This window comes from Arvicanthis niloticus, chromosome 8 (assembly GCF_011762505.2).
Source record: "Arvicanthis niloticus isolate mArvNil1 chromosome 8, mArvNil1.pat.X, whole genome shotgun sequence".
In the NCBI taxonomy this organism is placed as follows: Eukaryota; Metazoa; Chordata; class Mammalia; order Rodentia; family Muridae; genus Arvicanthis; species Arvicanthis niloticus.
Genome location: NC_047665.1, coordinates 33,335,399 through 33,360,695, shown reverse-complemented (window position 1 = coordinate 33,360,695; position 25,297 = coordinate 33,335,399). Strand labels below are relative to the sequence as shown.

The following is a 25,297-nucleotide window of genomic DNA, read 5'->3' as shown; positions in this document are numbered from 1 at the left end:
AATGGTTAGTTGCCTTAAATATAAAAAGAAGCAAATATATAGCTGCCTCGTGGTACTTAAAAATACTAGCATCTAGCTGGAGAGATGGCTCAGCGGTTAAGAGCACTGACTAATCCTCTGATAGTCCTGAGTTCAATTCCCAGCAACCACATTGTAGGTGATAACCATCTGTAATGGGATCCGATGCCCTCTTCTAAAGACAGCTACAGTGTACTCATATAAATAAAATGAATAAATCTTAAGAAAACATACTAGCATCTATTTGTCCTAACTGTTAATAAGCATAGTTTGATACCCATTGTCCAGCCTTTCTCTCCACCCACCCCCCCAACTCCCATTTCCCTTCCTCCAGCACTCACTGTTCTCCTCTGTTCAATGAAATGAACTTTTCTCAGCTTTCACGTTTTGGTGAGAATATATATCCTTTGCTTTTTTTCTGCCTGGTTTATTTTACTTAATGAAATACCCTGTAGTTCCATCTCTGTTGTTACAAAGGATTCCGTCTTGTCATGAGTTTGGCTAGAGGACATTTTGTTTTGTATATATTCCTATTCTTCCATAATGAGAAGCCTTAGTCAAAGAATCTCAACTATTTTTTTTTCCTTCAGAGGCAGTAGAATCACACCTAGGACTGCACAGCTGTTGGGTAAGTGCCCTTCTACCGAGCTATAGCCCCTCCCCCAAGAATCTCTACTTTTAACTTGGAAGCACTGTCAGAGGTGGAGGGAGGAGACACTCAGAATAGGAGAGTAAACTAGAATTTGTAGAATGTCAGATATTCAATTCCACTTTCAAGTTCGTGTTTCCTGGGTTTCTTTCTTTTTTCCCAACCATACAACCTGGGGCAAATTCTTTAACTTCTCTAAATCTCAATTCCTTATCTCTAAATCTGAAGTGATAATATTTATTAGACAGACTTGCTGTCAGACCTAATGATGTTAGAGAGTCAGAGATAGCCTGACTGTCAATCACCACATAGTAGAACGCATCCGTATCCCAGCATTGTATATGGCAGAAAGACACAACACAATAGATGCACAGATACCAACTCACAGAAGCCCTGAAAACACAGGTGCTTGGAGGAATAGATAGGTACTCAATCACTTCTACAAATTAAGCAGTAAAAAGAGATATATATCAAGTATACATTATGCTTATATATTAGAAGTAGAATGGGAAGGAAAACAAGAAATGAACATGAAAACTTCAGAAATAAGTAAATCACTCAGATTGGTAAAGGTCTATGTCAGACAATACTAAGAAGCTATGGAGCCGACTCCCTGTGGACAGGACAGCGTCAGGTGGGAGCCTGGCAGCACCTTACTAACACTATTTCCTCATCTGCAGAATTGAGTCCCAATAGCCACTGAGAATAATCTATGCCCCAGCCTCTTTCAAAGGTGCTGTCAGGTGGGCTCTGACTAACAGTACATGACTACAAAAGTCACTAGAAACTTCTGGGGGTGGGTGGGTTCCATAAGGAAAGAACTCTTTATAAAGGATTTGGAACAAAAGTGCGTGTCAGAGGGAGAAGGGAATTATATAGAATGTCTGAAATTCTCACCATAGTTGGCCCAGCCCAAGAAAGTGAGTTGTCCTCAAGGTTCACACTGTCCTTAAAGGCAGAGGAAAATGGCCTTGGCATCTGCAGCCTTGTGATGGTTCATCTTGACGAGGTTTGGAACTGCCAAGGACGCATCTCTAGGTGTGTCTTCAAAGGCATTTCTAGAGGGGATTAATGGAAGATTAATTAATTCTCCATGCTGAATGTGATTGGTACCAACTCATGGGTCGGGGGCTGGGCTGAATAAAACAGAATAAATAAGATGAATATTAGAATATCTCTCTCTCTCTCTCTCTCTCTCTCTCTCTCTCTCATTTCCTCACTTAGGGATGCAGTGTAACCAGCCACCTCCTGCTTCTGCCACCATTGCTTCCCCACTGTGATGGACTCTGCTCTCTCAAACTGCAAGCCACAATAAACCCTGCCCTCCTTAGTTGCTTTTCCCAGGTATTTCCTTACAGCATTGCTAACACAAGGACAAGCTTGGTGTTAGGGTCATTAACTCTAAGAGGAAAAACATATCTGTTCAAAGAAAGCAGTTGTAAACAAATAATAGTCATTAGCAGTGCAGTTTTAAGGTAATTTGTGTCTGTAAAGAATAATTCCTTCCTAAATCTCTGCCCCAGTTTCCCTGTATACTACTCAACATAACCATAAGTATCTTGGAGTTTGTTTTGATTAGGTAATCCCTTACAGAAAGAGATTATGAATTCAGTTTGCTCAATTTTCTCTTTCCTAAAAACAAAGATATTCTGGTCCTCTGTCATCTGACTTGTTTCAGTAACAGCGTGTCTAGTACAAAAAACCACAGCCGCACATCTGCTGCTAATAAAAGTCCCAATCGGCAATGCCCATCGCCTTTCAAAATGCATTTCCTTTACTCCCAAACTGGTTCTCGTCAAGACACAATGGGCATTGTGCTTATTCCAAGAGGAACAAATGACCAAGTCGAATCTGTGTCAGCTGCTGAAGGTTACTGCTCATTTGAGCCTTAATGACAAGTTTGACTTTCTCATTTATTAAATTGCTGAACATGCAGGTTTAAAACTTTTGTAACATTTTCAACTCTTGGTAAAACTTGGTTGCAAATCTCAAGGCTAAATGATATTTGATAAGCAAAACAGTCACATTTCCAGTAAAAACAGATTCTTAGAGCAGCAACCTTAGGGGTCTTGGTCTCTCTCTCTCTCTCTCTCTCTCTCTCTCTCTCTCTCTCTCTCTCTTTCCAGAAAACATTTATTTAGAAGGACTGTGAGCTTTGACTTAAGGAATAGGGTATTATTATTTTGTAGAGAACTTCAGCAGGCTCTGGGTCCTACTTGCAGGTCCCTAGGTAAATGAATTAAGGACAGACTGCAGTCCTCTGTACAGATGGTGTTGTTTCTAAGTAAACATCAGACAGGTGTGTGTGTGTGTGTGTGTGTGTGTGTGTGTGTGTGTGTAGCCTGCTTGTACAGCTCTTATTTTCCAAATAGAGTAAGGAAGAAAGTAAGAAAATTTCTTGTTAAGCTGAGAATGAACTTACTATCTGAAATAAGACACTGGGCTATGCATCAAGAAACCCTGAAAAGAGAATGAAGATGAGTTACAAGGTCAACTTCAAGGACAGAAAATAGAAACTTCTGGCACAAGGTGGCATGTCCAGACAGTCTGAGCGTTTGCTTCTGTGTTGGGCACAGGAGGGGTCAAGGGGTGATTTCCCATGAGCACTTGGAAGGATAGTGGGGAATGGAGGAGTAAAGACACACTGCAAGCTCTCTACTTAGCAGTTGGGTATATAAACTACAGTCACAGAGTGTAGGCATGGGCCCAGCAGCAGCTCTGAGTACTAAACAGAAACCAAGCATGCTTCTTTCTTCCCTTAATCCTTATAGACAGACTTCTCACACAGCAGAGGAGAGCAGCAGGTCAGGCAGTGAGTGTGAGACCTTCCTCAAGAGGGACTGGCAGGTATCTTGGCAAGGCTAGCATAGAAGAATGTGGCTAGGAATAAATTGAGGGGGATACCCTTCAAGTACACAGGGTTGAGGGGAGACAAGAGTTATTAGAAATTTCTATTTGGTTTTAATTCTGATCTCATCTGTACCCCCCTCTTGTGTGTGTCTGTGTGTCTGTGTCTATGTATAGCGGGTATGTCTCTCTCTCTTTCTCTCTCTGTGTAGGTGTGTAGGGGGTATGTATGATTATATGGTGTCTGTGATTGGCTAAAACACAAGGCTCCACAAAACAAAATAAAACAAAACAAAACACCAATACTAAGTTAGGTGTTAGCTTGTCTACATGCCGAGCTAGAATGCAGTTTGCTAATTCTGCACTAAAATGTGAGACAGCCTCAGGCTTGCCTGTTTACTTTGTTCTAACACCACATTAGATGGTAATGAGTGTTAAAATATAAAGCTGAGAAGAGGGGAAGAGTGTAGGGAGACTGAGAGATGTTATGGGGAGCGGGGAGGGAATCAGTGATAGCTTCCCTTCAGAATGTATCGAAGACATGAAGAAGGCTGTGGGAGAACAGTGCAGGCATATGCCAAATAGCCTTCCAGACAGAGCAGAGAACACATTTAAAGTCTGTAGGCAGGAGCATGCTGGCCACTGTGGAGGGACATGTGGAGGCATGAGGCTGGCACCAAGTAGAAAAGATAGGGGAGGCCCAGAAGAGGTCCAGAAGAGGACCCAAGGTCCACCACAAAGTGCACCACTTACCTCTCATTTCTTCTTAACTGAGATTTAACAAACGAACACAGAATATTGAGATGCACGTAACTTGGATGGCTTCCCAAAGGAATCATGCCTGATGGAAGCCAGGCAGCTGGCTTCCTACGTATGGAGATGTTTCACAGAGAAAAGCCATTCAGCTAGATGCATGTTACATAGCTAGTATTGAAACATCAGGGCCCTTTCTGGGGACCTTAGTCTCCTTAATAAATGAGTTTAGGAATGGCCAAAATCAGAAGCCCAAGGACAATTTTATTTGAGTTTAAAAGAAAAACCCCAGGGCAGGCAAGCTGTAAACTTCATCGGCTGCCCAGAGGGAGAGGATGGGAAGAGACAAAAATGGCCAGGGCAGTTGAGTTGAGCGAGCATGGAGGTCAGACACACGGACAGACATCTGCATGGTCAGGAATGGACCCTTAAACCAAAGTGTCAGCCAGTGAGCATGCTTAGAAAAGAGAAGAGAACTAACACTGTGCTTTCCTGAATGGTGGAGAGAAGTGTGCAGATGCAGGAAGCTGCCTGTGAAGCTCTGGAAGAGACTTTTCACACTGAGGTTTCCTATCTGTTACTTTTCTTGGTACTCTGGCCAAATGGCTGGTGAAGCAACTTGAGGGAGGATGGATGTATTTTTGGTTCACAGGTGGATATAGACCATCACAGAGAGGAAGGAGTCACTATGACAGGCTGGAGGGAGTCAGGGCCGGGAGTGTGGGAGCGAGAAGGGTTGGAGAGTAGAAGGGGAAACAGATATGAGACAGCAAGCAGGCCTGGCTATAAACCTACGTGACTCACTTCCTCCAGCCAGGCCCCTACCTCCCAAACATTCCATATCCTCCCCAAACAGGCCGGCAGCTGGGGGCAAATGATGAAACACCTAAGCCTGTGGCTGATAGTTTGTTCAAACCACAAGGGATGAGAAAATATAGGGCGGCTGGGGCAGAGCAGAGGAAAGAGAGATCCCTTTGAACAAATTAATAGCGCTACAAATTTTCTTTAGTTTGAGGGCCTCCCACCTTTGCCTCCAGTAGACAACAATCACCCCCAATAGAGAGAGGAGTTTTCAATACCCACTCCTGAGGGAGACTCAAACTCAGAGGGGAGTCATGTTGCCCACTCAAGAAAATATCAACGAGGAGGGTTTTATTTTGTTTTTGTTTTGTTTTTGTTTTTAATGGCAACAAACTAGTTTAGACCCCTGCCTAAACTAAGTATCCATTCTTCCATCTTCCAACTTGAGTCAGAAAGAGGGCACCCCAGGGGGATATATTTGAACAAATGGCCAGAGGACCACCAGCATGAGGAGACTCCAGAAAGCACAAAAGAGAGAAGGTGCTTGAGCAAGGACATGCCCAAGTCTCAGGATCGGCAGTAGACAATGTCTCGGCAACAGAATCATTCTCCAGGCCTCTAATCTAAGTTCTGATGTAGATTCTCCAGGGCTTCCACTTGGTTTGCAGTTGCTGGGGTAGTAGAGCAAGGAATGGGTCAATTGGTTCTCAGTCCTTCCATCCTGGTTGTGTTCTGAGAGTGAATGCAGTCCAGCAAGCCTCAAGTTTATTCTGGAAAGGACTGAAGATTTTTGCCCCCTCTCTTATTAAAGAAACAATTCATCCCAATCATCTTGGGACATTGTATGTCTGATACAAAGCCAGACAAATTGGCTTTAACTGATGTTTATAACCAGACAGGATGAAACTTGTCTCAATTGAGGTTTAAAGGTAGCTTTTACAATCAGGTTGAGATTTGCAAGGAGAAATTCCCAAGCCTTGAATTTCCATTGGGGATCCCCCTAAGAAGAAGTCAGAACTCGTCAGGTGCCAGCCTTGCAAGGGAAGGGGGACTTGACCACCGAGATGTCTCTAATAAGTGACAAAAATCATGTGGGTAACAACTTGACATTTTTCATGTTTAAGTCTCTATTGAAATAGAATGCACAAATTAATAGTCTTAGGAGACCCGTGTGGAAGAAAACCAGAATGGGGATCACGAACCCCATTAACTCACTTGTCTCAAACCTCTAATGAGAAGATCACTGGGGAATGGAGATGGGGCAGGATGTTCAGGGCATGTAGATGCTTTTAAAAGCTCACGAGCATCCATTTTTACAAAGACACATAGCAGCGTTCTCCACTGAGTGTGTAACAGTCTCAAAGAACAACAGCTGGCCCTGTCTAAAGAGGAAGCAATAACTTCTCTAAAGATACTGTTTGCTTTGACAAGTTATCTGGGTTTTGTTTTTGTTTCTATAACCCTCCACAGGTTGTACTCAAAATCTATTGTTCTATCAGATCAATTTCCCCACAGGTAAAGAATGCAGTAACAACTACACATAAAATTCAGTGCAGTCTGCTAAGACCTCCATAAGGATCATTGAGATTCTGGGGGCCTGGGCAATAGAGATAGAGAAAATGCTTAGGGAAAAAAAAACACTTGCTGATTATTTTCTAATAAAACTGTTCATTCTATAAGAAAGTGAAGAGAATCAAATGCAAAGAGATTTATTCAAACCCAGTTGCACTACTGTGCAATAGATTGCTTTAACCCCATTCTGACATCTGTTTTTAAATACATGTTGCTGTTTCTATGGATAGAAGTCAGCTGACATGAAGTTGTCTGTATCTACAGCACGGCTCTACAGTTTTACTGTTTACAGCTTGAGAAAGTTACATGCTATAGGACATATGCAAAGTTTTCACATGCTAGAAAACCTATCTAACAACATAATTATAGATTTGGGGAGAGTTGGAGGAGAGGAGGGGAACCAAAGCATATGGTAGAAATCCTTGCCAGGCAATGGTGGCGCATGCCTTTAATCCCAGCACTTGGGAGGCAGAGGCAGGCGGATTTCTGAGTTCGAGGCCAGCCTGGTCTACAGAGTGAGTTCCAGGACAGCCAGGGCTACACAGAGAAACTCTGTCTTGAAAAAACAAAACAAAACAAAAAAGAAATCCTCAGTAAACTGATAAAAAAAATAAAGGATAACACAGATTAGAAACTAACATAGAGAGTCGTACTAGTAGCCATCCTGGGTACCAACTCTGAGGCAAGGACTTTATTTGTAGTTTAGCTCTAATCCATCCCAGCAACCTTGCCAGGCAGTATTAATATTTCTATGCTTAGATGATAAAGTTGAAACTTATCAAAGTTTCCCAGGGTTAACTTAAGCTTTAGCCAGGATTAACAAACAAGTGTAGAACCAGGTGGGGCTCTCAATGGCAGTATGTATACTTAGCTTGGAGGCCCTGGGTTGAACTGCCAACACCAAAACAAAATGAATTAGTATAGAATCAAGATTTGAACTTGAATCTTCATTTCTGACCCACTAAGATCATTATCCAACGTTCACAGGCCTTTTTACCCTAACACGAACAGAGTAGGCTTAATTTCCTTTGCATTGCTGGAGGACCCAGGGCCAGCTCCAGGGACTTGAGGCACACAAACTTCGGGGCCTGTTACAATGCAGGTGCAGCTGCCAGTGTGAGCCCCAGAGCAAGTTTTCAAGTTGTTAAAGAACCAGCAACAACACCACTAAGTCTTACAGGTGCTTTAGTATAACTCTTCTTCACACACATGACCATAGAGAAACGCATTGTAAGAGGCCAGCAAGATGGCTCAGCACACAAAGACATCTGAGCATGGATTTGATCATCCATATTCACAGTGGAAGGAGGGCACGGACTCCTGCAAGCTGTCCTATGATGACATGTGCACTATGTCACTCACAAACACACACTAAATAAATATAATTTAAAAATCAAATACTACAGACTGTATCTTAAAAGTAACCTGTGAGCTGACAGGGAGAGAGACATGGAAGGCTTCTGTGATAACCCCTACCCCAATCCCACCACCCTAAATATGTAATAACATAGACAAGAAGCCACCGAAGAGAACTCTTAAAAAAAAGTATGATGGGGATGCTCATATCATTCTTTACAACTGATGGCTTCTGGTGGGGATGAGGGAGGGGAAGGACTCAGTTCTATTTAAGGGACAGGCCACCGAGAGTTTGACCATGCTCCAGTGAGTATACAGATAATACATCTGGGATTTCTTTTTTTTATTTAAATTTTTACTTTTTTGGGGAGAGATGTCATAGAGGAGGGCAGACCTGGAAGGACTGGGAAGTGAGTATGAGCAGGGTGCATGATGTGAAATTCCCAGAGAATCAATAAAAATACTATGTTGAAAAAAAATGGTGTATATGTGTATGTATGAGCAGACTTGCCTAATCTTTAGTGTCAGCCTTCAGATGAGACAGGGTCTTCCTTTGGCTTTGGTTTGGAACTTGACCACATAGGCCACTCTGGCTGGCCTGTAAGCTTTCGGGGATCCTCCTATCCCTACCTCCCTAGTATAGTCCTTCTAGGCACACAACACTGCTTAGATTTTTAAGTGGGATCTGGGGATCTAAACTAGTCTGCTCAGGTATGTGACAAGTGCTTTCAACAGCTGAGCTACACCGGCCAGCCTCGAAGTTTTGTTTCTGTATTTGGACGACGTAGTAAAAACAAGGTGATGCACCAGAGGCTGGAAATGCATTGCAAGTTTAGACTTCTCCATGCCTCAATTTCTTCATGGATCAAATAGGAAGTGGGAGTTACTCTCTTAGCATCATATCCCGGAATGTCGTTGGTCAACTTTAGACCCACTCACCTGCACTTCTGTCTATCAGTGTGAGCTGACAGGACCCTACCAATTAGAATAATTTGCTTTTTTATGACCGAGAAAATACTTCACACACTTCTACAGCCATATCTGGCTCTTCCTCCTGAACTATCCATTATCATCTTACCTGAGGACATCTCTGCATATCACCCAAGTCTCCTTGGCATCTGTGGTTAAGTTTGCCAGCCACTTCCTCTCCACTCCTGCAGCACTTGGCTCTCCCTTGCAGTACTGGCTCACTTGTCCTTGAATTATTAATTATCATCTGTGCCATGTTTTTTGTTTTGTTTTGTTTTGAGTCTTGGGATTAAACCCAGAGCCTTGTCCCTGTGAGCAAGAGGGAAGCGCTCTACCAGTGAGCTTGATTTCCAGCCCTAGGCCATGTCTTAATGATCTCTGTTCCCATCCCAGTCCTCAGAACAATACTCCTGCATGATGAATGAGAGAAGTAGCGTGTCATTGAAAATGGGTTCCTCCTTCTTCTCCAGGCCTCACTCTGCAATTAGCTTCACTGTCACAGAGACAGGTACGCAGAGCAAGCAATTGAAAAGTATGTTTTCCAGGGAGACTATGATTCTCTGCCACTTGATAAAATTCCTAGTAGCATTCCGGTGAAGAAGTGATTTTGAGAGAAGGCATTCAGATAACATTCCCAGAGATTGGCCTGTACATTCCTCCCTTGAGACTGGCTTCCAGTGAGCATGTGTGCATGAACATTTCATTAACACATATAGACATAAATGTTTATTAACCCCTCCAAAGCCGTGCACCTGTTAGTAAAATAATATGTCCACCACGGTATTAATTAATGCATTCTATAGTATACAACATATGACTATATAATTTTTAAGTGAAGATTTTTATAGCTTCCCTTTTGTCCTCGGAGAAACGGTCTTTTGCAAAAATGTTTAATCTCAGTTGAACAGCTATACTTTCTAGGAGACAAAGAAAACCCTGCCTTTCTCTCCCTTACCTATCCCCTGATGGTGGTTGAGCCCCCTTTTCACCTCAGGTTCTATTACAAGGCACCTCTATTTGAGAATTAAACCGGTGGAGTCTTTGGACTCAGCACATTCTCCATCTGGAGACAGCACAGATCACCCCCTGCCCCCAGATTTGTGGCGGAGCTGTAAGCATGACAGTGTGAAATATGACAGATGATTGTAGAATTCTTTGTTTGTTTTTCTTGTGACCTGACTCTCATAAAAGTTATTTCATTTTTTTCTTCCAAGCTCCTAGAGCATGTGGTCATATGATTCAAAGTGGGGAAAACATTGTCAAAACAGTATAAAGGAGTTGTCATTTTTTATGTTGTTTTTATTATATAAAAAGCTTCAAAGTGCAGATCTAACAATCTCGTTTATCTGCGTCTAAGATTATCAAATGTGTTGCTATAAACTCGTATTAGGTATCATTTAATATTCTTGTCATTGTGGTTTTTATTTACCTCTTAAAGAAAAAGCCAATAAATATGATACCAGAGTTTGTCTGGGAAAAGAATGCAGAAACTTGTCATGTTAAGTACACAGATACCACCATAACACACTCACACACAACATACACAAAGACATACAACACACAACATACCACATACTCTACCCCCTACATACCTACTCACCACCCATGTCACACCACACATATACACACCTTACACACACCCTACATAGAGATACACACACACACTTATACACACATACCACATATACACGTTTCTCCACACAATCCCACCCCACCCCATACATCCCCACCCCCACAAGAAGTTCAGATAGACATTCTGTCTTCTATAAGTTAAGTTATATAGTATTATTTCCAAACAGTAAGATTGCAATGGATTTTGTGTTCTTCTTGGTATATTGCTGTAATTTCCCTAACATTCTATAATGGCCAAATTGGTTTACAGTGAAGTATGCTTTACAACAGTTGCACACAATTTTACAGATTTCTGACTTATAAGCCTCCAAATAGAAACTTTAAAAATACCCTTTGGAGCCATTGGCATTTAGGAGAAAACTGTATGTTTTGTCTAAATCCAGTTTAAACTGAAACAAAATATTTAATGCTATTTTTGTCTCATGTAAGAAAAATAGCATTCTAAACCAAGTACTGACTAACAGAGCCCCATCCAAATTTTAGACACAGTCTGGACCGAGGATCAAAAGAGAGGCCCGGAATGAGTGCAGAGGATCTTGCAAAGCAGAGGAGTCCAGGATGAGATACAAAAGTGGAGATGTGAAATTCCTACTGTCTTCACAGGTGGCATAAAGAGAGACAATACATCAGCTTGGGGGTGGGGGTCTGTCTGCATAAGACTGAGATCCTGGCTGTGGGGATGGTTCAGGGCCGTGCGAGTTTGATGACCAGAGTTTGGATCTGCAGAATGTGCATAAAAGCAAGATTCAGTAAAGCCAGACTCAGTAGCCTGAGTGTTTGCAATTCCAGTGTGCCTTCAGGTCATCTAGCCTGACTTACATGAAGCAACAAGGAGACTTTCTCTCAAAACACAGTAGAAGGCGAAGACAGACACCCGAAGGTTGTTTTTAGACTCCTCCCCCCACACACAGGTGAGTGCAGTGTATAGGGATGAGCATGCCCTCCCTCTGACATGCTCACATGCACAGAAAAGTAGATTGCAACCCTACACCCCCAACACTCTTAACAAGATATTCCTAGAAGCAGAGCCCCCAGCCTGTTCCCATGCTCAGAAAGAACAGACTGAAGTCCTGCCACAATCTTGACAAGATTTTCCTAGAAGCGGAGCCATGGCAGAGGATGCTGCGGTAAGTAGCATGTTGTCACTATTATAGTTGGTATTGAGGTCAATTTGCCACAAATTAGAATCATCTGAGTAGGAAGCCTCATCTAAAGACCTTTAGGAAGACCCACCCCCAGATTTAAAAAGGGTGTGCCAGAAGGAAGAGCATCTATATTGATGCTCGTGTGCTTGGCCGCCTATCTGGTTGCTGAGTTGCTCTCTCTGGTTGTTGCTATGATTCCTTTGCTGACTCCAGAAACATTGTTTCCAAGTTTTCTTCATGGAATAGCGAGAAGCAGATGGATCTCCAGGTCTCCAGTGCCAGAGTTGGGTTACAGAGTGGGGTTATTCAGTCCCCCTCCTCCCCCCCTCCGTTTGTGGACCGAGTAACTACTGATTGTCAAACTGGAGAGATCCACTATACTGGAACTACACTGACTGTTTGGCAATTTGGCAATTGTTACTATTTTAAACCTCATTTAATAAATGATATGTCTATCATATACATATATAACACATGCACTCACATACACACATATACATATATACACACACAAATAGAACACACACACACAAAACCTAGTTAAGAATGTAGTGAGATTGTGAGGAGTAGAAAATATATATATAATTATTTTTCCTCCTTCCTTCTCTTCCTCTAGAGAATCCTAACTAAAAACCTCTGGGCTCACAAGATGGCTCAGCAGGGATTGGGATTTACATGGTGAAAGGAGAGAACTGATCCTGCAGGTTGTCTTCTTGCTCTCACACATGTGCATATGCAAGTGCCCCCCCCCCCCCAACACAGAAGAGAAAGCTTAAATCTTTTTTTAAAACTCTCCTATTGGATACAAGGAATGAAAATTACTTCCTTCTAAGTCAAGGAAAAAATAAGTTATTTCAAGAAATCAGTTTGATAGATAGAGGTCCTAAAGATTCAATGAAAAAAAAAAAAAAAAAACCCGAGGGGCCTAGATACAGTGACACACACCTTTAATTCCAGCACTCAGGAGACTGAGGCAGGAGCATCTCTGTGAGTTTGAGGACAACCTGGTCTTCACAGCAATCTCTAGGACAGCCAGGTGTAGGTATAATATTATTGTGCACTGAGTAAAGATTATCCTTGTATTATCCTGATTTCTGTACTACCATATGTGGTTGCTCCCCAATTATTCCCTAATTGGTCAATAAAGAAGCTGATTAGCTAATGACTGAATGGGGGAGAGAATAGGGCTGGATTCCCTGCCAGCCAGGGGAGGGGGGAAGAGAGAGAGGAAGTGGGGATTCAGTGGGGAGAGAGAGCAGCAGTGATACTGTTCAGTTGCTGTGCCCCTAAAGCTTGTTAAATAAATCATTTTATTTATTTCATGTCTCAATCATTTGGGAGCTAGCTGTGTTAAGACAAAAATACAACATTTACAAAACTGTCACTAACAACCAGGGATACACAGACCTGCTCTCAAAACAAAACAAAACAAAAAAAAAAAAAAAAACAAACATATTTATCTTCAAGAACACAGAACAATGCAGTCATCCTTCCTTGGCATAAGGTAGGTATGGATGATATAGGTATATAAAATGAAGTCTGGGGAAGGCTGGAAATACTCTCAAAAGATTATGTAGTTTCCCCTCTGTACTGGCTGGTTTTGTGACAACTTGATACAAATTAGAATCATCAGAGAGGAAGGAGCTTCTGTTGAGGATATGCCTCTATGAGATCCAGCTGTAAGTCATATTAATGATCAGTGTGGAAGGGCCCATCCCATGGTGGGTGGTGCCATGGTGACTGATGGACCTGGGTTCTAGAAGAAAGCAAGCTGAACAAGCCAGGAGGAGCAAGCAACACTCTTCCATGACCTCTGCATCAGCTCCAGGTTCCAGGTTCCAGGTTCCTGTCCTGTTTGAATTCCTGTCCTGACTTCCTTCAATAATAGAATAGCAATATAAGTATAAGCCAAATAAAACTTTTTTCTCCCCAACTTGCTCTTTGGTCTTGGTATTTCTTTGATGCAATTGATAGAAACTCCAACTAAGGCATTCTCTATGTGCATTTACATTTTTATGGCAAATTTATTTTTGTAACTTGTATTGATCTCTGCAAAGGGCCAGTGGACCACACACACACCAAGAAAACAAATGCCATAGAGAAAGTGTCAGCTTTGGTTTTCAGAGAGAATCGAGTCACATTTGTAATTTGTTAACTGTAGAAACTCAAATGAGTTGAAGTTTTAAAAACTGTCATATGGTTTTAAAATCTGAATTATGTGTTTTGAAGTAAGATTGAAAACCACTGAAATAAACCTTTCCCTCTGTAAGGTGCTTTTAGTATTCATCACAGTAACAGAAAGGGCACCAGAACAGGTGACCATGCTTTCATGTCCCTGAGTTAATGTGTAGATAGTGAATAACATTCCCTTTGTCACTCACCCTCTTAGGCAGCCCTTGGCATTGGGAACCATAATACACATTTCTCTAGGTACATGTCACATAACATGATAATCCACAAGTTTTTCAACACATCACAGAGCCCCTGTTGGCTGTGAGTAGGGGAGGGTCTAGCTACAGGATATAGCTTCCTGCTCAAGATTTCAGGCTCTGTCTATGGCTGTGTGGTTTCCTGTGTGTGTGTTCATATGTGTGTACATGTGAATGTGCCTGTACGTACACATTTTATCTATTGTCCTACCTGAGAGAGCATGCTGCATTGAGTGAAAATAACTAATCCAAACACTAAAGCCACCACTTCGATTGACCGATACTTAGAGAACAGAATCCACTTCCGTTTTCTGTAACGTATTCTTGCCAGGCCTCCTAGAGTCTAGGATCCTTTCCATGGTCACCAAGAGAGACACTGAAGCAGGATCAGCATGCCTTCTATGAAAACAAATAGATAAATTGGAGAAAGTACGCACACTAGACGTGTAAAGTTCTAATTCAAGCCTGGGACTGGTGATAGGTGAAAGCAATTCTAGATACTCAGGAAACCAAGGCAAGCGGATTCTTGAGTTTGAGCCCAGTCTTGGTTATATAGCTGGACCCTGAAAAAAACTAGATTGAAGCCTGGGTTAAAAAAACCATATTGATTCTTTACAAATTCTGGCGTTTCTGGAAAAGCTACTAAAGTTTTTACCTTTGGTCTAAGAGTTTAGTTTTTGTCTTGAGAATATCTAGGTTTTAACCTAATAGTTTGTTTCACTGTTCCTCCTAGGCTGGTTGTCTAAGGGCCAGGTTCACCAACCTTTTGAGTTCTCATTTCATTAAATATCAGTCTAAGCTTGAAGCACAGCCATATAATATATGATGACTTCAGCATTCCTCTCAGGATTCTTAGGAGCCTTGTAGTTTTTTGATCATCTTTTATTCTGGTTTCCGTGGTTAGTGTATCCTGCCTTCTTGTTCCCCATGGCTGCTTTATCCTCCACTCCCCACTTCCCAGGACCAGTCAGTGGTCCATGCACTATATTCTCCTGCAAGTTCTTAGAAGTAGTAACCTTTCCTGAGTCTTGTGTATTAAATATTAATACAATGACTTGAACCCAAGTATAGCCATCTCTCTCCCAAGAGCCCAGCCTCTTTGCAATCTTCAAGGATAGGCTTTCCTGGCATCCTCTTGCTTCTAATTCCGCATCCTACCCAACTCTCTTCTTCCCATTCTAAGGCTAAGAATCTCTTCCCTCTTGCACCACTACAGAAGACTTAAGTTCTCTCCTAATGTGGTGAATAAAGTAATTTTACTATTTTTATTGTAGCTTCTTCCCTTCCAGAGGGCTCAGGGAAGACAGATGGTTCTCTAAACCAGTGGTTTTTAATCTGTGGGTCTGAACCCCTTTGGGGGTCAAACAATTCCTTTACAGAGATCACATATTGGATATTCTGCATATCCGATATTTACAGTATGATTAATTAGAGTAGCAAACTTATAGCTATAAAGTAGCAACAAAAATAATTATGATTGAGGGGAGCCACCACAGCATGAAGAACTTTATTAAAGGGTCGCAGCCTTAAGAAGGTTAAGGATTACTGCTCTAGACCTAAAGTCTTTTATACCTAGTGGTCCTTTGTTCCCTACTCACAGATTTAGGGTCACAGTTCTTTTAGATTTGCTTGTTTGTTGTTGTTTGTCTTGTTTTTGTTTTGAGACAATCTTCTATAGCTCAGGCTGGCCTTGAACTGGCTAAGTAGCTGAGGATAACCTTGAATTCCTAATTCTCCTACTGCCACTTCCCTTGAGCTGGGATGACAGACAATGTGCAAATCACATCTGGCTTGGGTTTGTGTCCTGTGTGTACACATGTGCCTGTAGGTGTTCATGTATGCACATGTATACAGAGGCAAGAGGTGAACCTGGAGCTCTTATTTGACTAGGCTGGCTGGCCAGCAAACTCTATGACTCCTCTCGGTTTTCTTCACCTTCCCAGTTCTGGAGTACAGGCCTTCACTCAATCTCCAGCTTTTTTACATGGGTGCTGGGGATCTGAATGTTCTTGTGCTCATAGGACACATATGTCACCTACTGAGCTATCCTCTAGTCCTAGACTTTTAAATTAACTTCTTTGTTCTCTTTCCATTAAACAAGACATATACTTAAGGATTGAGAACTATCAAGAACCACTGAGAAATCTCTCTTGTAATAGACCCGACTTGACACCATCAGAATCTCTTGATATACAACTCTACCTCTGTCACTCTTCAGGACACAGGGCTACAGAAGCAGACAGAGGCTGTCCCTAGGAGTCAGCTCATGGCATGGTCAGCAGTAAAAAGTCAGAACTTGGAGATAATCTGAAGGTCTGATAGGAGATGACTCACTGATTCATGACTCATTGGAATAACCGATAGACATTAAGAGGACTCAAAGACATGAGACTAACGTGATATATAATTATAAGAGGGTGTATTTCAGATGGATGGTACAAGCTTCTACAGAAGAAGTACAAAACAACGGGGCATGGCATCAGTGGGAGAGGAATGTGGATTTGTGGCGTGTATCTTTTCTCTATAACAGAATTAGATTCATTCTAGTAAGAATAAGCTTAAAAAGAAATACAATTTTAACTCACTGAATCACTCCAAGCTTACTAAAATTTAAGCCAAAGAACCAAGGTAATATATATATATATATATATATATATATATATATATATATATATATATCTTCATGAGTGTCTCTCATATACCTAATATTTAAATAATATTTAAATATATTAAATATAAATAAATATAAATATTTAAATATATTTAAATAAATATTAAATATATTAAATTAATATTTAAATAATATTTAAAGAAGTTTAGTTTATTATTTTAAGTTGTGTGTGTATGTATGTATATATGTTTGTATGTATGAGAGATTGTACACATGGGACATGTGGAGGTCGAGGACAACTTTCAGAGATCAGTTCTGTCCTTCCACCTTTCCTCAGGCTTTAGGGATCAAACTCAGGCGACCAGGCTTGTGAAGTGAGCGCGTTTATCCACTGAGCCCCCTCACATGCCTAAATTCTACGCCATCAGTTCACCACCTTCAGTGGTACCCATTTGCTAGTTGGCTCAACTCTCTGCAAAGTGGTCAAGACCTGGAGAAAGGTCAAAGGGTTCTTCCAGTAGGCAAAGGGAACATCAATGCCAATACTTGCCCTAGCCTCTCACCAAGACCGGTTTACCACCCAGGACTCTAAGAGGCTAGACTATCTAAGCCATAGTGAGTGAGAAACAAGAAATTGGCGAATGGATGAAGCTGCAAAAGTGACATTTGCTGGCCTAAAAAACTACTGTGCAGAGGTAGAGAAAAGTATTTCAAAATGGACTACACATTTCAAAAATGACTTCTTGTTAGAAGTCATGTTGGGCCTGACTAGATTACAGGACATCATGTGATAATGTCTTTAATGATGACACTGGAATCTTCAACATCAAAGAAGCTGCCCTGCTTGGAACACTCGCCTACACAAAGAAGCATGTAGAATACACATTCTAGAAAATGATTCCACCTAGCATGTTTTCCTCAAAGTATCCTGGGTACTTGTATTTCTAAAGACAAACTAATCCCACATAACTTCCAGGGACTGCTTGCTTCCTCATAACAGGCAATGAAAGGGTGGCACTTTATTAGTTGGGAGAAGCCACCTTCTTCACTGCATTGCTAACAAATCATTCTGAGAATGCTTTCAATCCCATAAGTCCCCTTTCCCAGTCACCCTCCCCACCCCCACTGCTCCCATCACTTTCCCTTTTATTACCCCCACCCACCAACTCACCCACCCACCCACCGACTGCCTGCTTTATCACAGTCTGGAGCTGCACCAGTCTCTTGGGCTTTAAAGTGGAGATATGAAAGTGTCAGTTTCTATTACAGTTAACAAGAAACTCTCCGGCTCCCATCTCTGGGAGCTCGGTGAGCACTGGGAGATACCAGCCTATCACAGTGGTCGGGACTGTTTGGAAACTTTTCAAGTTGTTTGTGTTCATGGGTCCCTTCCAAGTGAGGCCCATGTCTAAAAAAAGAGCGAATGCAAAGATAACAAAACAGGCAAAGAAGAGGGAAAGGGGGAGGGGGGGCTTATCCAGAGCACAGGAGTAAACAAAACTGACCAAACAGCAAAATGTTCAAGGGCACTGGAATCTCAACCACATTTACAATCATCCAGAGAGACAGAGGTTAAAGACTGCCCAGCTGTCTCTCAGGAGACCCTGAATGTTTAACAGTGTCTTCACATCCCAGGGGGTAGAGGTCACTGCACTTTGCTGTTATTTAAGCTGTTTACAGCCATCTTCCAGTGGTCCTTGTTGACAATGCTGTTTGCAGGCAATTTTCTAAAAACCCTCCTGATTGCCGTTGCTTGTCATTAGCTGCTATAATTTGTTTTCAGGGTGGACGGTCACTGTAATTGCACTCGGAATGCCAGTGGCTTTGTGTGATATTCGGTGCGGTTCTGCCTCCAACTTATTGCTGTTTCTTGAACCCAATTTCAATTAAGAAGACTATGTCCTTCCCAGTTCCACACATAATGGACGATCATTATTTCTGTATTCTTATGGCTACACATTTCCAAAGCACTTACATTACCAGGCATTACAACCTTTTATTATCTAGCTCTGGGCTCTGAGCCCTGAGCCATTTTGAGTCTGATTTCTAGACTAGCCACTGAGGATAGGGAAGGGTAGTTGGCTGCTGAGAGGTCCCTCCCTTCCTGTTAGAATCCCCACCTTTTTTCCAAGCCACCCCACCCAACTGGGACCTGCACGGGCTGGCTTCATTACTTTGTTTGAAGTTCTTGTTTGATGTTCTTGAAATGTATAAAATGCATTCCAGACACAAATATAGATTATTTGATGTCTTGGATTTTCCCCACTACTAGTCAGTCACTTTCATTCACTTCTTCATCTGTCATTAAAGCACAAATTGAGCTCTCTTGTGTCAGGCACGCCATGAGTCAGGAGGCAAGCTGCAGTCTTACCATGTGGTTTATGGAAAGGAATGCCCACAGGTATTTAGTGCTGGAGACCATATTTAGAAAGACTCAGTGGGACTGTTCATTCTCAGAGGGTTAGGGGTGGGAGTGGGGAGAAGGTGGAATTTGGAGAGTCTAGTTGATGATGTGTGAGAGAACTACCCAGAGGAAGGAAATGGCATCATTCTGGGGAGTCAAAGCAATATGGGAAATGGGAACTCGGGAGAGGAGCCTTCGTGATTCATGACTACAGGGGTAAGAAATGATGGCATTCGAGAAAAGAATGCATAGGTAACATGATATACATGTATGAGAATAAGTTTCAGGGGAGGAGTTTTGTAAGATGAGAATGTATCCATTATTCAAGAGAACTGAAACAAAGCCAAGAAAATCATCATTAGGAAGGACAGTTGATCATTAAGCAAGGTTGAGTAATGTCAGCCCCCAACAGATCGGGTTGAAGAGAGCTTTCCGCATCTGTATCAGGCCACATACGCTGTCATAAAGAACCCGGTGTTCACTTCCTTGCATATTCGGTTACTCGTGGGGATAAAGGATCTACCTCCCATGATGACTGGCCTTCTTTGCTAATGGATGCGTCTGCCTTTGCTCCCTTCAGACTTCTTATTGACACTCCTTTCCACACCAGATTTCTGTCAAGCTCCTTTCATAAGAAATGCAGTCACTACTAATGACACTGACTTACACAGCTTATCTATGAGGTACAGAGGTGGGACTGCCGGTCCCATCACAGTTGGCAGCAATTTCACTCAGCTCAGTTGTCCCTGGCTTCTATCGCCTCTGTCAGGATCAGTGTACACCTGTATGAAGTGGCCCTTCTTGCTATCCATCATGAAGAACACCTCCTGATCTTGTTATACAAGGCTACAAAATATAACATGAGAGGAACATCTACCATTTATTTAACAGCTACTGTGTGCCAAGACTCTATTGGCTTACATTGTCTCTGTGATCTTTACTGCACATTTTCAACTTGACAGAATATAGAATCACTTGGGAGAAGGGTCTTTGAGCATGCCTTTGGGGGATTACATTAACTAGGTTAATGTGGGCAAACCCACCTTACTTGTGAGTAGGACCACTCCCTAGGCAGAGAATTCTACACTTTATAAAATGGAGAAAGCTAGCCTGCATCCAGCCCTGCTTCTGAATAGCAGATGCAATATGACCAAAGGTGTCTGGCTCCTGCCGTGGTGACTTTTCTGCCATGACTGTAGAGCCAGTCTCACACTGTGAGCCACAATAACTTTTTCTCCCTTAGGTTGTTTTTGTGAGGGTATTTTATCACAACCATAGGAAAACAGACCAAGTCAATGAGGCAGGCATCACCTGCCATTTTACAGAGAAGGAAAGGGAAGCTAAGTGGTATGTCCAAAGTAATACAGACTGGAAGAAACAAAAGTATCAGTTATCAAAGCACTGCACCTCCCACACTTGTGTGGGTGTGTTTCCTATGCATGTACATATGTTCAGATGTGTGCATGCACATCCATTTGTGCACGTTCATAAGGAAGGCATATTGATGTCAGATATCTTCCTCAAATGGTTTCCATCTTGTTTTTTCTTCCTTTCTTTTTAAAAAGATGTATTTATTTATTTAATGTATGTGAGTACACTTGTCACTGTCTTCAGACACACCAGAAGAGGGCATCAGATCTCATTACAGATGGTTGTCAGCCACCATGTGGTTGCTGGGAATTGAACTCAGGACCTCTGGAAAAAGCAGCCAGTGCTTTTAACTGCTGAGCCCAGTCCACCCCCCCACCCCCAACTTGTTTTCTGAGACAAGGCCTCTCAGTGACTCTGGAACTCACTTCCTGGCTAGACTGGGGAGCTGGTAGGCTCTGAGGATCCTCTTGTCTCTGCCTGCCTGCACTGAGGCAACAGGATTAAGCTACTCAGCTCACCTTTATGTGCAGGTGGTAAGGATTTGAACTCAGATCCTCCTGCTTGCACAGTGAGTACTTTATCCACTGAGCCATTCTCCAAAGTGTGAGATTAGCAAATCATCTTACCAGAATTGCCTTTAATTACTTAACCCTGAAGACCTGTAGTACAGCTTTTAGGGTGGGAATTCAATTATTTAGAATGGAAGCTAATATCTGATCACTAACAGGATGGTCCTTCGGACATCAAGCTTTCAAAGGATTACCCCTTCAGGATGAAAATATTCCAAAGGGATACTGGATACATTTGTGTGTCTGAGGATAGACCACAGTGGATTTAATCAACTACTTCTAGAAGGCTTGTTCATTACCCAGGAAACATTCACTGCTGTGTTGAATCATGCAGTCTGTGGAATGTCCTCTGTAGGGTCGTGTGTTCAAACTCTTGGTCCTCAGTTTTTGGAGCTCTTTTGGGAGGTTCTGGAGCTGTTAAGAGATGAAAGCCTTATTGGCAGAATTAGATCACTAGGGATGGACTTTGAGGGCACTGTCTTCTTCTGTTTCTGGGCCAAATTCTCTGTTACCGAGATGTGAAGGGCTCTTCCACAGAGCCTGGCTGCAAAGGATGGCCCCTTCCCTTCCATGATGAAACCCACACAAGATTATGAGGTAAAATGAGTCTTTCTTCCTTTAAGTGGTTTCTGTCAGGAACTTTGTGACAGCAATACAAAAGATAACCAATACAGAGGCCAGCATGCACCAGTATCTCTACAGTGTTTGCGACTTCTTACTCGAATTTACACTAAATGGCACCTTCTCCTGACACTATGAGTTAAATTTTGCCCTCCTAAAATGCATATGTTGAGGTCTTGATATTTTGGATTTGCTTGAAGAAAGGATCTTGACCAGGGCTGTTTATAATGAGGTCAGGGTCAGGGATGCACAGCGGCACAGAACCTACTTAGGATGCACAAGGCCCTGGGCTCAATCCTAAGTATTGTAACAAAATGTGACAGAGGACTCTGCAGAAATCTAGAAGTTGAGTCTGGACAGGCCTTCTCTCACAGGCCACAGAGGGAACCCACTGTACTCACCACCTAGAACTTAAACATCTAATTTCTAGAAGTGTGGGACAATGGATTTCTGTTATGTAAGCCACCCATTTGCGGCACTTTGTTATAGCAGCGCTGGAGAGCTAATACACTCCTGACACTATGGCACCTGGGATTCCTTCTCCCTCCCCTGCTCATCCCAATAGGCAGTGGTGGGACAGGCTGAACAAAGTACAGAGTGAGCTTTTCCTGAAAGACCGCCTTTTGAGTTGTGCTTCTCAATGGATGAGGGATGCAAGGAGGAACATTTGAATCCTGCCTTTCTGGATAAAAAGTTAAAGAGATGAGTTAGTTACCTTAGAACTGATATCCACTGTTGAGTGGGGCCCAACTGTAGCTGACTCTTACAGATGGACACTTCTGAGGATCACAGAGGAGCCCCAGCAAGTGTTCCAAACAAGTCCCAAGAAGCAACAGCTTCTCTCTTAAGATGTGTGAACACCCTGGCAGTGAGGCAGCCTCCTCGTTCTCTCCTGTCTTGAAGTAATTTTCAGGACAAGCTCAAACATAGCCCTCGCAGTCGGTTGCAGGAGGAGTTAATGACTCCGGAGCCCGAAAGGAATGACTTTTCAGAAATATCCATTTGACAAATCTCCCTAAGGTAACACCCACTAACCCCCTGCTTGCTCCCCTAATTGAAGTTAGCAACTGTGTATCAGTCAGTTGAAGTCAATTCCCAGAAGGCACTAATCTTTGTCTTTCATTTCCAAAGAATACTAAGTTTGCTGTTAGAAAGCAAGCCACCTGGAAGTTTCTTGTGGTGCTTTCTGAAAGTCCCCTGTACATCTTTCCTGCCAAGTTGAGGGCCTCTCATCTCCCCTGGTTCGGGTTCTCTGTGAAAGCAGTTAGTTTTTCACATATGATGACTAGAGAGTTGACAGAAATTTGTCTTCTCCAAAGGACTTCACTCACTGGCTTCACTTCACTCACTGGCTTGTCATATACATCTGAACTTCAGAATGAGTGCATTAGTTTGAAGTTAACTGCTGGCTTCATTTCTGCATGAGAAGAAATAACTTCTGGGGCCAGAAGAACCCAGAGAACCCAGGTTTGGTTCTTATAAGCAGCCATGCTGGCTGCTTATAAAAACCTCCTGTAACTCCAGCTGCAGGAGGAGTTACCCGTCTTCTGGATTCTGCAGGCACCTGCACTCACATGCACACACACCTGCCTCTAGCGTGCACACACAGATCAGTTTTCTCAAATTGAGCCTCACTTAAACTCAGAGGTAGATCGACAACCCAAACCAAACTCAATGGTATTTTGGAGGTTTTTTGTTGTTGTTGTTGTTGTGTTTGGGTTTGGGTTTTGTTCGTTTTTGTCTGTTTGGTCTCACAATGCTTCTTCTAAAAATTAATTCATTTATTTTTATTTATGTATATTGCCGCCTGCACATATGTCAGTGTGAGGATGTCAGATCCCTTGGAACTGGAATTGCAGACAGTTGTGAGCTGCCACGAGGGTGCTGGGAATTGAACCTAGGTCCTTTGGAAGAACAGCCAATGCTCTGAACTGCTAGTCTCTCCAGCCTGTCTCACAATGCTTTGTCTGGGCTTTACTTGGTTTGCTTTGTTTATTTTACAGATCTGTTGTTTATATATCATGGTTTCTAATTCTGTTTTTATGTTTTCTGTGTGTTCAAACATATATGTCTCAGTGTCTGTATGTGCTTCTTGTGCTTTTTCTTTGGCCATTTTTTGTTTCTATTTCTTTGGCCCAATTCTGGTTTGTTGTTGTTGTTGTTGTTATTGTTATTATTAATATCTGCCAGTATTCTAACAAGAATGGAAAAGGGAATGGATTTGGTGAGTGGGGAAGATGTGGGAGGAGTTTTGCACTAGACCCTTTATAGGACAGTCCTCCTCCTCCTCTTCCTCCTCCTCTTCTCCTTTTCCTCTTCCTCTTCTTCCTCTCCTCCTTTTTTTCTTCCCCCTTCTCCTTTTGTTCTCTTCCTCCTCTCTCTTCCTCTTCCCTCTTATCCTCCTCCTCCTTCTCCTCTTCTTCCTCTCCCCAGACCCCTTGCAGTGCTAGAGACTAAACCCCGGGTTTTGCACATGCCACTCTTCAACTGACATAAACCCATAGCCCCAATTAATTGTGCCATTAATCTTGATGCAAAACAATGACAAATGACATTTAAAGGACATTCAACTTGTCTGTGGAATAACCACAGATATACACTTTGGCTTTATAGCTTAATCATGTTGGAACCGCACACACTTTGTTTCACCTGACTTCCCTTGGTGCTGTCTTGGTATTCTTCTCATCCCACAGGGAAGCCAGGAAAACAGAGCAGAGCTGCAGCAACTCTGGCTTTGCAGACTTAGCTTGTGTTTAATTATGGACATATGTGGTATGTGCTTATGCAAATCCTGACAGGCAGGTGTCAGTTGCATGACACAGGTGCTGGGAGCTGAACTCTGGTCCTCTGTAAGAGTTGTATAAGTATTTTACCTGCTGAGTCATCACTCCAGGCCCCAAGCTTTGCCATTCTCTGTGACAGCATTTTCGGCCTATGTGGTTGGATAACATAAGGGACAAGTGTAAGTAAGGATGGTGTAGTATTCTTTAGTCACTCATGCTTCTGGGAAGACTCTGACACCTTTTTGCATTTGAGGCAAGTTCTGATCAGAAGGGACAGATGGCCTTAGGGCCTTTAAAGCCTTGCTTGGTTACTCACAGACAAAAACTCACTTCCTTTGTACTTACATTGGCTCTTGCTCCACACCACACTTGCCAGTGCCTTGGTAGTTTTGTGATGGAGGGTCATTGCACCCAGGACAGATGGTCCCCTGCATGGGATGGTTTGACTTAACCATGTTCCAACATTTACAACCATGTAGGAGTAATGTACATTCAGTAAAAACTGAACTTCAAATTTTGATTTTGGATCTTTCCTACTGCTGATGGTATTGGTTGGGTCCCATCTCACAGTGCTGAACTAATGGTGAGAAGCCATTATGTTCAGTTGTCACAAGGCAAAGCCACTGTCACTCTAGTGTGCTTAACGATGGTGTGTATAGGATTATAAGCATTGAGCATATTTCTCAGCTGAGAAGATGTTCAATTTATAATAAATTTATCTGAATGCAACCTCATTATAAGTTGAGTCCAGCCCTGTTATAACTTGA

At 42.3% G+C, this 25,297-nt stretch overlaps 1 long non-coding RNA gene across 1 annotated transcript in view; it reads left to right on the top strand.

Annotated features, from left to right (window-relative positions):
• Positions 1-10,692, top strand: part of LOC143443327 (uncharacterized) — a 72,658-nt gene extending 61,966 nt beyond the window's left edge. Inside the window, exons 3-4 of the long non-coding RNA XR_013112202.1 lie at positions 609-646; positions 1,892-10,692. This is a non-coding gene — a long non-coding RNA (uncharacterized LOC143443327). The remainder of the gene's footprint in view (positions 1-608; positions 647-1,891) is intronic.
• The last annotated feature ends 14,605 nt before the right edge of the window (positions 10,693-25,297 follow it).